This window comes from Psammomys obesus, unplaced genomic scaffold (assembly GCF_907164565.1).
Source record: "Psammomys obesus unplaced genomic scaffold, mPsaObe1.curated_primary_1811, whole genome shotgun sequence".
NCBI classification, from domain to species: domain Eukaryota; kingdom Metazoa; phylum Chordata; class Mammalia; order Rodentia; family Muridae; genus Psammomys; species Psammomys obesus.
The window spans coordinates 3039798-3042081 of record NW_026585894.1 but is presented as its reverse complement, the minus strand read 5'-3'; the positions used below and the strand labels follow the sequence as shown (position 1 = coordinate 3042081).

Genomic DNA, 2284 nt, shown 5'->3' with positions numbered 1-2284 from the left:
CTTCTTTAATCATGGTTTTGTTTAGTTATTAAGTGTATTTATAGTAGAAAAATTCAAATCTCTCAAAAATCTGTCATCCTCTTATGACCCAGTTCAAATCAATGAAGCTCATTAATAAACCAGAAGGGAGTGGATTCCTGTTTTATGGGACAAATAGCTCTCTCTATTTTGATTGACATGTATGGCCTCACTAGTATTGTTGTTCTTGGAAGTTTTATTATTTTAGTAGAAAAAGATGACAAAAAAGGACACTGGCTTAGTTGCTGGACAATGAGCTTTGGGCTTCAGAAGGTATTGCAGAATTAATCTCTGTATCCCTAGGTACACCTTAGGAGCATCACAGCTGTCTACAGATGCCAGAACCTATTTCTCCCAATTATACATTCCCTGAGTCACCCTGACAAAACTTTTTTGTGGTGCACTCACATTTCTCTAGCTGCATTCAGAACCCATCCTTACATTATGATGGCACATCACTACCTGAGATTAATCCAGTGGGTGTCTCTGGTTCAAATAAAAGACTATTTTCATTTCATAGGAAACTCTAGACTCAGCCAAGCTCTTCCTTTTAGTTGCCCAGGTCTTAGTGGGAGTGATGCTCACATGTCTCATTGGGGCTTACAGATGGGAGATCCTGTGAGGACTCCTCTTTGGGCACTGCATACCACTTATGTATATTTCCCTTAAAGCATTTTAGAAGATTTGGATAAGAAGAATCCACATTTTATAGTCAAGTATAGCAGATTATAGTCTGGTTTTGCTGTTGATGTTGTTGTTGTAGTTGTGCCTTGCACATGCATCATCTGGTTTACACAGCAAGTCCTCATTTGGCAATCCTCTGATTACATCCTTTCCAAAAATGAAGCCCCCATGAAGCAAAGAGTATATGTTTCCTTGGGGATCACTACCAGCTCTTTTATATGCCAGTTTTGGAAAAAAAATCCCAAGAATTAGTCAGCCTATTCAGGCATCTCCTTGAGATCTCTCTTCCTAGGACAAACTACACCTCAACACAGGTAAATCTCCATAAACAAGGGTTCCACAAGGTACATCCATTTGAAATAAGCTTGAACATACAGCCTACGGTGTGAATATGCTTTTTCATCAGATTTCTCCTGATGTGGTGATAAGCAAGAATGGGAAGAAAACCTACTTCCCACTTTTGGTTGCCAAGCTATTAGCAGTGTAAAAATGTTGAATTGGCTCCTGGCCTTTAAATTTGTTATGAAGGTGTTTTTGTCAAAACAGAAAGGTAACTTATATTTCACTAATAGTCTGTTACTGTGATTTACAGCATTTAAATATTTAGAGGAAATGATATGTAGCGTTCACAAAGTTCTCTTGGGCTCTTCAAAGGATGAGAATGTGCTGGTTAATTTTCGTCAATTGACAAAACAAGCTCTCCAAACAATTAAATCTCTCAAGTACTTCAAGAGAGCAGTGATAGTTTTCTGCTCCACTGAAGAAAAAAAAAAAAAGTAGAGCTTCCTGACATTAACTTTTTTCAAAGACAATTTCTAATTCTAAAGCTGGATAGTATTGTGGAATTCCAACTGTTCAGTAGAAAGCAAATAAAGTTCTTTCTCTTTCTTTCTCTCTCTCTCTGTCTCCTTCCTTCCCTCTGCCATCCTCTTTTCCTATTCTTCTTTCATTCTAATCTTAAAAAGTAATACTTATATGACTTGTAATCATATAAATTTCTTATATATGACATTGTTTCCAAAGTCTAAATTTGTTTCATTAATATCATATCTCTTATGTCATGTGAAAATATGAAATGAAAGCATTAGAAACACAATTGCTTTTCAAATAGGAAATTTTATTATTTTGTCATGCCTTCTTAGAGTTTTAGATACTCTAAGAACCTTCAAAACATTGTTTTACACCTGCCCCTAGAAGTGTTGCTGGTGTGACTGCTGTGTCACATGTGCATCATGAGGTGTCAGAAATGAGAGAGGGTACATGTAGACTCTGTATTCTGACATGTGAACACCAGAATGACTAGTAGCCTAACAGTCCCTGAAAAAAAAAGTGAGCCTGAGATGACCAGCAGTCAGGCTCCATGCATGCCCTGATGGCTCCCATCACTGGGAGCAAGCTTGAAACTACCAGGGACTGAAGGAAGTCCAAGACAGGTGACCCTCACATAAGGTCTCTTCTGTGGCCTTGGTGAGGAGTGAGCCTGAGATGACCCCCTTTTCAGTACCATTGTTTGTGGACAGAAAGCTAGCCTGAGATGACTAGCAGTCTAATACCATAACACATGAGAGGGGCATAGCACTCC

At 38.4% G+C, this 2284-nt stretch overlaps 1 non-coding gene across 1 annotated transcript; it reads left to right on the top strand.

Moving 5' to 3' along the window:
• Positions 1-1885: 1885 nt before the first annotated feature.
• Positions 1886-2017, top strand: LOC129671051 (small nucleolar RNA SNORA17). The gene has a single exon (XR_008719302.1). It is a non-coding gene; the product is annotated as a small nucleolar RNA SNORA17 (small nucleolar RNA).
• Positions 2018-2284: the final 267 nt, after the last annotated feature.